This window comes from Ooceraea biroi, chromosome 2 (assembly GCF_003672135.1).
Source record: "Ooceraea biroi isolate clonal line C1 chromosome 2, Obir_v5.4, whole genome shotgun sequence".
Lineage (NCBI taxonomy): Eukaryota > Metazoa > Arthropoda > Insecta > Hymenoptera > Formicidae > Ooceraea > Ooceraea biroi.
This window is the reverse complement of record NC_039507.1, coordinates 13833961-13846057: the sequence shown is the minus strand read 5'-3', so window position 1 is coordinate 13846057 and position 12097 is coordinate 13833961. Positions and strand designations below refer to the sequence as shown.

The window sequence follows — 12097 nt, the reverse complement described above, 5'->3', positions numbered from 1 at the left end:
TTTAGTTTTGCTTTTTTATGTACTTGGCGTATTTTTTTACCTTTGTAAGGTTTTTTTAGAGGGATCTCATTACATTTTGTAAAAATTGTTTATATTTCCTTAATTTTAAATGTTTTTATGTATTTTTGTATTGCCGCAATAATATGCCATTTTATTTCTGTTGTGAGATCTCATCCAACATAAAGATGTTGGATAATAAAGATTTATCTAATCATGCAAATCTTCTTAATACTTCTAATTGTCAAATATAAATTGTGACGATTTAAAATTTTCTCTCTGTCTCCCTCTCTCTTTCTTTCTCGGTTTCGTTCTATGAGTATAAGATGTTCCAAATTATATCTTTACTAGATAAATTTTTATTTAACAGATTTGTAGCATTATTATATCGGATATGTTCGAATTTTGCCTTGTTTTATGTATTTGTTTTTTATTTACTTGGCATCATGACACTGCCGCGTCGTTGAATTTAAAATAATTAGGCTTTTTTATGTACTTGGCGTATTTTTTTACCTTTGTAAGGTTTTTTTAGAGGGATATTTATAATATTCAATTGATAATCATTATTTGATAAACATTATACCTATTTTTAGCAATTATACATATTATATATATTAATACATATTTATACATAATTATACATAATTATTAGCAACAATTAATTAAGATTCAGTGTTATTAATTCAGTATAAAGTTTTCTTTATTTGTTAAAAATTAATTTCTTTATAATTTTGACAGAGCAATAGGATCTTACCTTTGTATAAAAAGGAAGAGCAAATTATAATAATGATGAATAAGATAAAATAATAATGAATAAGATTTGAAAATTGAATAAATTCTAGAAATTTCCTCGAAAAGAACACATTATCGAATCATAATATGTAATAACGGGAAATCACAAATAAAATCAGAAGATAATACTATCCGAATTGAGCGTTCGAGAATTCTCCTCATTTTCTGCTCATTTATCTGAATTACCTCATCTTACAAGTGCGTTTATCTTGTAGCGATATTCTTCAGTCCCAGATCCGTCAGTCCCAGGTTCCAAGCATACGTACTTATCCACATATGTTGCGTACATTCTTTTACCTGTCTACCTCTTCCATTGCGCGTGCGCGGACATATGTGCCTATATATATGTATAAATTGCTCAGGAGTCAGCTAGTCGCGCTGAATACCGAAATCGGATACTGAATACTCGTCAACAGTACATGCGAAGATCTCGAAGAGATCACCGTGTGAGTGAACCACATCAAAGAGCACCTAACGAGGCGAATATATTCTTCGACATATTGTGAAAAGGTGTGAAATAATTGTGAGAACAGTGAGCATTTATTAACACAAAAATTTTTATGTTTTCTATAGTGTCATCACACAATCGCGTTCTTCAAAATTGATGGTTATATTTTGTAAAACAGATGGGCTCCTCAACGTAAAAGATTGCATTCAAACGAATCGAAGTTACATTTTCTCTTTATTATTAAATTAATTATTCAATTACTAAACTATTTATTATCTCCTTATCGAAATGATTATTCTGTGTAATTATATATGTATAATTAACATACAAATACAAGATTGCAATAACAATCTCGTAAAAATACAGTAAAAGTGAAGTGTAATGTTTAACATTAAAACTTGAGAATATAAAGACCGAAAGTATGTAAAATGGATTCCAGAGAAAGTGCATATATGCACGACATGCCTGACATCATTCATGTTTAACGTGATGTATTCAGCAATATCAATCAACAATTAATATAATCGTTGGAGTGATTTATTGATAGAGTGTATAGTGCAAGTGAAGCAGCATAAGCCAGTATTTTAGAAGCGGTTTTTCGAAGAAACATGATGTTGACATCTTTTCCTTAAATGGAAATTGCTCAATGTAGAAAACATTTGTAGCGTATACTCATTGTGTAGCGTACACATGACATATTATCGTCCATATCAAGCAACATATGGTAGAAATTATTCGCATTTGAATTTCCGAAGACATTGTCCTCAGTAAAAAAGTAAAAGACTTTAAGTCGAATATATTGTTATAGCTACTTTATGAACCGAAAAATATTAATCACAAAAAAGTATTTTGAGAAATAAAATAAAAACATTAAGTCGAAAGAACGGATATTTTAATAGATTGTTATAACTGCATGCAAGAAACGATATTATACATGGCAGATAAGTTATAAATATAAATGAAGGGATTAATCAACAAGTTGATAGAAATATATAAAGTTTTATTTAAATTATTTGAAATTTATTAATTGAAATTCAAATTTTAAACGTGATAGACATGATTTTCAATTTACTTTTAAAGTTAAAATATTTTATTAAAAATTGTGAAGATATTTTAAAATATAAAAGTTCTCTCAAAATATTGTTAAAATATTTTGAGAGATTATAAACACTTGTTAATTTAAAGTTAATTTATGTATAGTTATTGTTAATTTAAAGTAAACCGTTGAGGAACATAATTCAATTTATTATATATTATAAGAACTTTATTTATGTATATTACATTTATGCATAAATTTTAATCAAAAAATTTTAACCACATCAGGTAAATAAGACTTAATATAGTTAAGTAATTACTAGGGTTATTCAATAAATAAAAAAACAAATGGCTGCAATATAAAAACTATCAAATAAGAAATACGATACTTCAAAAATTATAATTATATAAGTTGTTGTAACTATCGTCACTTAGAAACAGCTGTTTGACCCAATACCTTTATTAACATAACTTCTATAACTCATTTTATCATGGCAAAACTTCTCGAAAAATACAGTTTTGAAGAACAGCATTTAATAATAAGAGTTTTGTTTTAAAAGGATAAAACTGTCTGAAATTTATTCCCAAATGATCAAGCAATGTGATAAAAGTTATATGAACTGTGCAAACTTTTAAACACGGGTTGAACACTGTAAATATGGCCGAACAAGTGTTGTTAATGAACAGGACATCCATTTGTGATTTGTGAACTATGGATCTGTGGAATCTAGCATTGAGGAATTTATTAAAAAATATAAACGAGTTATGATCAAAAACTTAAAGAAATTATTAAAAATTGCAATGTCAGTGTTAGCAAACTTTATTCCATTATTTATGACAAACTGTAAAACTTGCTTACAATGTGTTTTAAGATAGCTCTAAGACACCAGACTTCGTGTGTCTAGAGAACTCGAGCAACGTTATTTGCTTGAAGGAGATGAAGTTTTAGAAAGAATAGTGACTTATGACGAGACCTAAATCCATTATTATAAGACAAGATTCAAGCGGCAAAGCATAAAATGGAAACATCTCAGTTCTCCAGATAAGAAATGTACGAATCTAGCTCAGACATCACGAGAAAGATTTCTTTGCTAATGAAATAAAAAGCTATTATAATGATAAGACAAGCGTACAATGGTTGAAAGAAATTATAGTAAAAAGTAGATAAATTATTATATTAAATAAACCGTTTTCCAACTACAATCGTTTGTTTCTTTACTTTTCGAATGGCTTTTGAATTTATTTTTCAATCAAGAAACGCGCATATGTCGGTAAATTGAGCAGATCCATTTTATAATAGAGATCAACTTGGTGGCTGTTGATATTTTAGCTTCATATATACAATTCTTTGTCACAAAAATTCTGAAACATCTAAATAGTATTTCTCATTAATCACTTGATTGATTGATCGCATTGATCACTTGATCTTCTGGAATAAATTTCTATAAAGAAATAATTACTTTAAATTATTATAAAAACATACCAGAGCATTATTTTGATTCGCGATTTCTTTAGGATTTTCTAAGAACATAATTATTTTAATTTGATTATAATTTCTCTCTATTCTTTATTTATTACTTACTCTCATATTTGATTTTAGAATTATGTTAACAATATCGAAATTTTCACTGACAATTGAATGAAAATGTTTTGTTTTTTTGTGCCAATTTAATCAAGTCTTTACAATATTTCACTCCATTTTTCAAGCCATTTTTTGATTGTTAACAAAAATCTGCAATATATAAATAAAGCATAGATCTTTGGTTTAATTTAAATTGTTTGCCAAAATGTCATAAACTAAACCTACATTTGTAACTATCAATATTCGTACAGTGATATCTCCATTCATCTCAAAAATCTTTTGCGAGTTTTATCACAATTTTTTCAGATCTTGATATCATTTTCCATTATCACTATTGATCGTTGTTTAAGTTTTCTCGATTATTTTGAAATCACATTTGTACACACGCACATATGCATATAACATAAAAATTTTACTTCGAGTGCAAGCAATTGTCGTCATAATCTTTATGTAATAGATCAATTAGATTTCTGTGTAATTTTCTTATGCTTGAAACAAAATTTAATATTTATTTTATTTCATGGTATTTTTGTGATAAAGGATTGCAATCACGGATTACATAAAAGTTCTGATATTTTCTTAACGCACTGAATTATTTAGATAAAATATACAATCAATATCTGTTAAATATGACGCTCTTAGTAAATAAATGTGCAATAAATGAAATTCATAATAATATTAAAGTTCGAGTCAATATATATCACATATGAATAAGAAACCTTATGTTAGTAATTATTTGTACCTTTATTTTAAGAGAAAATAGCATCAAGTTTGACCTTGGTATATGTTATAAGATCACATAACTCAATTTCTTCCTAATTACATTCTCACATTTACGTATCTAAATCTCACTTTCTCTCCCAACTTTCCTTTTCCAACAGTAACACTGCCAGTTATCACAAAACATGGCTACTTTAGAAGAATTTAATAAATCCGAATTATGCTTAAGTCATTGCATGAACTGCATGAATCGATGAATTATTGATGAAAAAATTTATTTATAACATAAAACAGTATAATATATACAGTAAATAAATACAATTTTGATTACCATTATATATACTGTATAATTTATAAGTTTTCAGACTTATTCTCCTCAATATCCATGGCAAACATGTAAAATTTTCACCGAAGTATTTCAAAATGCTACAAAATGCTATAAAATATTATATTGAAACGAATAATTGAAAGATAAAAATTCAATATGATAAATTGATATTACTCTATCGAGGGATTAAAATTCTATTTTATATATTTTCAACAAGCAATAAATAAAAATAATACAAAAATATTCAGTGCGCAGGTATATACATTAAACTTTATTTAATTGTGACTTTTATTTTTAAATTTTTAAATTTGTTTTATGGCCCTTAAAGTTCCATTTGTTGAAAAGAAATGCGCAATATGTGATATTTGGTTAATACTAAAGCGTAAATTAAAATTCTAATGAAACAGCAGTGTTAAAACAAACACATTATAATTGAAAGAAAGAAAGGAATGGTAGAGATATTATTAAATTCAACGATAGCATCGAATTGACGAATTGAAAAAAGCTGAAAAGAAAATAAGTAAAAATGATTTGAATTATTTTAACTGTCGAATTGAGCATTTTATATCACTACATTCAAAGCGAAAAATTTTCACTATTGATAGACTTCATCCAGATAGATCTTACTACATGAGTAAATAAACATAGTTTTAAAATCTTGTTTATCTACTTAAAGTCATAAATGATACAGCAAATCTAGTTAATTTTTTATATATGATTTTAATCAAGTTTCAGTTCGAGAAATGAGGAGAAAAAATATTTTATTCTTTAAATCGTGTTATTATACATTATAAAACTCAGTATCCAGACGTCAAGAAATCTATCTCTCTTATTAAGCATTTATTTACTGTGTAAAATTACATTTACACAGTATTTTTAGTTTTTTGTTTCTTATATGCTTGTTAGTAAATATAATGATCAAAGTTTACAAATAAAAATATTTAATCTTCTTTCAGAATTCTTTTTATCGTAATTTTTCACTTTTCGTAAAAACATTATTTGTTCCATTTTTAATGTAGGATTGTGCCATGTGTCTTCGTTATGCAATTGAGTTCACATTTTGCACTAATTTTATTTTCCCAATGGTCAAGTCAGCATTTTTTACATTCTTTTTTATAAAACTCAAATTGTATTCATGAATTAAGCAGTACAACATTAATCGTCTAAATAAACACCACTATTTTCTATAAGTTTACTTTTCGGACAATTGGCGGATTCCATCGCGGAAAAAATGGCGATTTTTATTCAATAAATTTTATTCATCAAATCATTTTTTCACGTCTTTAATAGTTTTAAAGTGCGTATTATACAAAATGATATTGCAAAGACTGAAATAAATTAAAATCTGATGAAGCCAAGTTTTCGGAATGCGCCGGGTGTGATACAACTTCCCAAACTAGATGAAAAATAATGAATCGCTGCATAGATGTCGAGAGTTACTGTACAGCTTATTCGGAATTTCCTGTTACACAAACTTTTAATTAAAATATCTCAGGAACTAAAGTCACTATCAAAAATCTAACGGCACTTTTATGATATAATATGGATGAAAGCTTTGACTTAAGATTAGTTTGAAAAAGATTGGTACAGTCAATCCTGAAATAATGGAGACAATTATAATATTATTGTTTCAATTATCCGAAAATTAAAAAAATCATGTATTTTACAAAACTCAATACAATATAATTTTTCACGTTGGAATAATGTTGAAAAAATATGTATCAGTTGTGGTATTTCTACATTTGAAAAAACTGATATAATAATACCATCAGGAGTATTATCATCTTACAGTTATTGTTATTTAAAATTAGTGATACAACAATTATTAAAATAGCAGATCTAAAACTTAAAGCTGTACCTACGGAAAATATACAGGGTGTCCCGGGTTTTAACCGACAAACTACGGGAGCATATTCTACTAGTGGAAATAAGAAAAACTTCTTATATCGAGTTTGCTTAGAAATGCTTTATTACAAAGTTATAAACCAATATTGAAAAGAAATATGAGATAAGTAACAACGGATTTTTTCACAAAAATAAAAATTATCTACGCAATGATTTAGTGACGCATTTAAAAATGTTGTCCTTGCACATCGATACAAGCTAGACATCGACGTAGTACAGAATTTGTTACAGTACGACATTCCTGAAAATTTTGTTGCATCTCAGTAACTGAATTAGTAATTCGTTGCTTTAAATCTATCTGGTACTTTCCTGTTAGGAAATCTACGTTGATACTCTCGTACGGCAGCTCGTGCATTTCCGTCACAGAATCCGTACACGAAATGAATATCAGTGTATTCCTCATTTGAAAACACTTTTGGCATTCTGATAGTAATTGCTAGTTCACACGACGATTGAAATCTAACAGCTACTGTTGTGAAAGTAACAATCATACTGAATCGTTTCAACATAGTGAACATGAATACATGTGAATACACATAACATAAACATCTTCGACCTTCCAAATTCTACACTATGTTCCGTTGTTACTTATCTCATATTTCTTTTCAATATTGGTTTATAACTTTGTAATAAAGCATTTCTAAGCAAACTCGATATAAGAATTTTTTCTTATTTCCACTAGTAGAATATGCTCCCGCAGTTTGTCGGTTAAAACCCGGGACACCCTGTATATAAAAGTATTAATGGAATTTTTCATCAAGGTAAAAATATAATTGATGGATATTATACAAACATACGTTATATACGTATTATACAAACAGTACGTGCTAAAGGTACCGAATGGCAATTAATAAATGATTCGAAAATACAAAAGTATAGTTGGCCTCGAAATCCTAAACATGCACATATATTTTTTTGCAGGAAAACTATAAATTTTTACAAAAAGCAATGAAATCCCACCTTACTTAAAAAACCTTACAAAGGTTTGTTTAGGTTGAAGGTTACAAAAAGAAAAATAAAAAATACGCTAAGTACCTAAAAATCGCAACTTGTACACAACAAAAAAACTAAATATGAAATCAATAGTTAAGTACTTAGAAGCAATTCAGTTTGAGGTTTTGTAATTTGAAATAGTATTTGGACACTTGGCGTGCCCATTAAAACATACTGTCCTTTGTATAATTGGTATACTCGTAATTTGTATAATTAATAACTTTATGTGTAAATTATTAGTATCGACTAAGTAGTAAGAAGATTTATAATATTTATAATCACATTTGCAAAACTGTAAACTGTGTTCCTTTTTATATTTCCAAATAAAAAGATTTATTGAAAATCATGAAAGGACAGTACAAATTTACAAGAATATATGTCTAATGTGTACAAAATGTGTACAAGTTGGGATTTTTATGTACTTGGCGTATCGTTATGTATTGTTTTTATCTTCGTAAGGTTCTTTAATGGGATTAAAGTAAGGTAAGGTTTTTTTTTAATGGGATTATAATTGTATTATAATGGGAAAATAATTGTAACAATATAAAAATTTATAAAAATGAAGAATCACGTATAAAAATTTATTTTTTTGTTTCTTAAAGGTAATATTAAATTTTTTAACAGTATTAGAATTCTTTGGTTTACTTGATAAATTAAAAAGATATTTTTAATTCTTCTCTTTATTTTTTCTTCATTTTCAACCTGTACGTTTTCCTTTTCTGGCGAGTCTGTATAGATAGCTAATTTTTTCTTTTTCCTTCCTTTTCTTAATATTTTTCTTGGAGAAGCTTTGAAAAATGATAGAAAACAACACTAAAATAAAATCAAGTGAGTGCGAGGACAATAGTAACGCTACAACTGTTCCCAAACATTAGTGATACAATTGTCTCCGACTAATTATTTTATGATTCGTAATTAATTTTGTAAATGAATATCTAAATAAATGTCAATTCTAATATGCAAATCATCAACTATATGTAGATAATCACTAAAATATATTAGGATAATACGTTATACCTTTGTAATAAAGAAAGAAAAATACTTCAGATTTTATATATGTTATGAAACTTACTTGAGAGGAGTGAAAAAAGTAATTTCTGCTTCTGTGCACATTCCGCGAGGATCGGCAAGAATCTAATGATGTCTATCTGTCTAGTGTATCTTGCCTCGCGGCTACACACATATACTTACATATACATATACTTACACACATATACTTACAAGCAGGGTTGTAAATAATTAAATACTTTTGTAATTAAATTCCTATCTATAATTACTAATTACTTTTTATAATTTTAATTAAAATCGAGTTGATATACAAATCCTTTTCTGAATTGTAATTAACGTCAAATTTAATAACAAATACTTTTTGGAATTGTAATTTAAGTCGAAAGCAAATACAAATCCTTTTCTGGATTGTAATTGAAGTCAAATTGAAATACAAATACTTTTCTGAATTGATAATTAGATACAAATTTAAATACAAATATTTTTTGCACTTGTAATTGAAGTTGAAAGTAAATACAAATCCTTTTCTCGATTGTAATTGTAATTGAAGTCAAGTAATTACAAATTTGAAGTAAGTTGCTTTTTTGTAAATTGTAAAATATTATTAAAGATGTAAAATACTTCAATTTTATGCGTATGTATAAGGGAAACTGTTATGTAAAAAACAATGCATTTTCAATTTTTATTGACTCTTTGATACAGTGTAATAACATGTTTTTTTAGCATTCGCTACTGCCAAAACTCTTGTCTCGAAAAGAGTATCTGATAATCGATTGTATTTTGGCATATTCATCTTTGTTGCGAATGAGAATAATCTTTCAACGGGTGCAGAGGATGGAAGCGTTGTATTATATTTTATAAATGCTTTCCGTATGGTTGGATATGATTTGAGGATATCAAGAGAGCAATCACTAGTTTGCAAATACATCAGCAGTTCAATTTCGTAATTACCTTGACATGATAATGTATTAGACATTTGTGGAACTTCTTGAGATCCAAAATCAAAATAATCCTCCTTTTTTCTCGTTAATGAATGACTTTGCTGAGGTGTGGCATTCGAAAATTGATGTAGTGCTTCTAGAACTTTTTCCCTCACTCGTTCTTGTAATTTTGATAATAAACATACTAACCATCGATTTTTAAATTTTGGATGCATTACCGCAGTGATCGCAGCTATTTCGCCAACATTTGTAACATGAAGAAATCATAAAAGCGCGATTCTAAATCAATCAACATCGCGCTTAGAAGTGGTTTGCAAGTATTAATACTAGTTTGTTCTTTTAGAAAGTACCATTTCCTTTTTAGTGAAATTAATGTTGACAATAAATATCCGTAGTAGCAATTTTTTTCGGATTGCAATATATCTATTCCTTTAGCAAGAGGCTCAACACAAGTCAAGTATTCCTTAATAAATCGAAAATCTTCGAACCTAAGGATGTTTCTTGAATCCAAAATTTTTTGCAATACATCAACTTGTATTATTTTATCTTGCAGTGAATGTATTTGATATACACTATCAAAAAATGAGTTCTATCGTGTAATAACAGGTCTTTTCAATGAACAACCGAAGTGCTTTATTAATAATTCGCGTTTTTTGGCGATCGCATACTCTTCCACAAAGTTTCACATCGGGAAATTGTTTCATCATAAATAATTTTGAACTTGTTATTATCATTCAAGACTGTTATTGTAGTATTAGTAGCCACTAAATGTAATGTGTAACTAGCGCAGCGTATATGCTGAGGCAATTCTACTAAGTTCTCTTCTAGCAAACTACAGCCATCAGTTGAATTAGTTAGTCCTATTATAATATCATTATCTTCATCAAGATCACTGTCTATGCAATTATGATCTTCATTTTTATCTCTATATAAGGTAACTCCTAGTTGTTTAAACGCTTTTACGAAATTTGAACCATTGTCTGTAACAGTTGAGATCAATTTTTCTCCAACTAATCCAAATGATTTATTAATTTGTAATAATAACTCAGCAACATTATCCCATGTATGGTTGCCAAGAAATGTTCTGCATGCAATCGCAGCCGACTTTCTTTCCAGTAAATCTTCAGTGATCTGTATATAAAAATATATTTTAAAAAATTGATAAACGTGCAGTCATAGTTATTGGACTCTATAATGTTGCATTAAATATTTAGTGTAATATTTTTTCGCAACATTACATAATTAAAAATGAAGAACAGGAAGAAATTGTAATTAATTAGTATTAATTATAATAATTACTTCACATGGAATTAGTAAAATTACTGACTGTATCACTTTGTTCCAAATATAGTCACGCAAGTTAGTGGAAAATCCGACGAATAGATCATTAAGGGGCTACATACATTTGTAAGTCCAAAAATTAGGTCAAAATTAACGAATTTTTTTCTTAGCTAAATTGTTTTATTAAAAAACTCTCAGAACCTACACACAATTCTTTTTTCATAAATTTTATAGAATTTTTTAATGTATTTTATAGAAATAAAAAGAAATAGATATAAATTAACCTATACAACTTGATATTTGAAATTAAAATTATGAAAATTGTATTTACCCAATGAGCAGTAACACTCATGAATCAGCGATTTGTTGCTGACCAAATATCTGCCGTTGTGCACACAAAAGGAGCGTTCTCTATTGCAGTCTTAATTTTTTGCTGTTGCTCATTACATATTGTTTTTATATTTCTATATACAGTATGCCGCGATAATTGTTTCAGTTGCTGATTACCTCTTTTTATTTTTAATGCTAAAAATAAAAATTTTAATTTCGTGTTACGTACGTTTTTTTAATTTATTAAGATTACATATATAAGATTATGTATATAAAATTATATATTATTAAGATTTTATTTACCATCAAATATCTTCCTAAATGAAGGTCTCTCTACGATGCTTAAAGGTGACATGCTGTTTAATATAAATGCTGTAACATTCTCTTCAAATTCTTCTTGGGAAAATGTACATGTGAATCGAACTTCTTTGTCAATTTTTGCACGCTTTCTCTTAACATATATTTCATATTCATCTTTTACCAATTGATGTTTTCGTTCAAGATGTTTAACAAAATTGGATGATACACCAAGCATCCCTTTAATTGGTCTTGATTGTTCAGGACACATACGACATTTTGCCATAATTTTGTTACCTTCCAGAGTAGACTAATTGTAGTCAACAGAAAAAAATTTACCGTCTAAATAAGCGGTTTTATCACATTGCTTTTTAAGCAAAATGGAGCTAGCATCAAGCATTTCAGTGTCTTGAGCATTTAAATTTTCTTCAATTGTATTG

The 12097-nt window shown here is 27.7% G+C and overlaps 1 protein-coding gene and 1 long non-coding RNA gene across 2 annotated transcripts in view; one reads left to right on the top strand and one right to left on the bottom strand.

Moving 5' to 3' along the window:
* Positions 1-653: 653 nt before the first annotated feature.
* LOC105279119 (ABC transporter G family member 23) overlaps positions 654-12097 on the top strand; it is a 142990-nt gene continuing 131546 nt past the window's right edge. The window contains exon 1 of the mRNA XM_026975336.1: positions 654-1299. The gene's annotated coding sequence lies outside the window, so the exon portion shown is untranslated. The remainder of the gene's footprint in view (positions 1300-12097) is intronic.
* Positions 5151-11601, bottom strand: LOC105279204. The gene is made up of 3 exons (XR_003407527.1): positions 11362-11601; positions 7532-10880; positions 5151-6760 (listed from the first exon to the last, which is right to left on the bottom strand). It is a non-coding gene; the product is annotated as an uncharacterized LOC105279204 (long non-coding RNA).